General features: G+C 48.1%; 1 long non-coding RNA gene across 1 annotated transcript in view; it reads left to right on the top strand.

Moving 5' to 3' along the window:
- LOC135098596 (uncharacterized) overlaps positions 1-32 on the top strand; it is a 19,392-nt gene extending 19,360 nt beyond the window's left edge. The window contains exon 4 of the long non-coding RNA XR_010267160.1: positions 1-32. This exon is cut by the window's left edge and continues 554 nt beyond it. This is a non-coding gene — a long non-coding RNA (uncharacterized LOC135098596).
- Positions 33-362: the final 330 nt, after the last annotated feature.

Genomic DNA, 362 nt, shown 5'->3' with positions numbered 1-362 from the left:
TAGTTAGTAAGATTGCGTGTTATCTTGGTCCTGCCGGGGCTTCTGTCATCAGCGAAGAGTTAGTAAGTTGCGTGCACGTCTTAGTTCTGGTGAAGGAAAGGCGCGACATATGAAGTAAAAAGTTTCATACTGTCATTACCGAGGAGTTAGTAAGGCTGCGAACATATCTTGGTCCAGGTGAGGCGTGAAGGAAACACGCGACAAGTGAAGTAAAGAATGTCGTACTTCTTAACAAGGAGTCATTGAAGCTACATGGACGTCTTGGTTCTGAAGAAGGCGTAATGGAAACACGCGACAAAAGGAGACTTTTTATTGACATGAGGTGGCGGCGGGCGGCACACACCTGCGGGCGGCACACACCT

The sequence above is a fragment of the Scylla paramamosain genome, unplaced genomic scaffold (genome assembly GCF_035594125.1).
Source record: "Scylla paramamosain isolate STU-SP2022 unplaced genomic scaffold, ASM3559412v1 Contig69, whole genome shotgun sequence".
NCBI classification, from domain to species: domain Eukaryota; kingdom Metazoa; phylum Arthropoda; class Malacostraca; order Decapoda; family Portunidae; genus Scylla; species Scylla paramamosain.
Note: the sequence above shows the minus strand (reverse complement) of the source record. Positions and strands in the feature narration are given on the sequence as shown.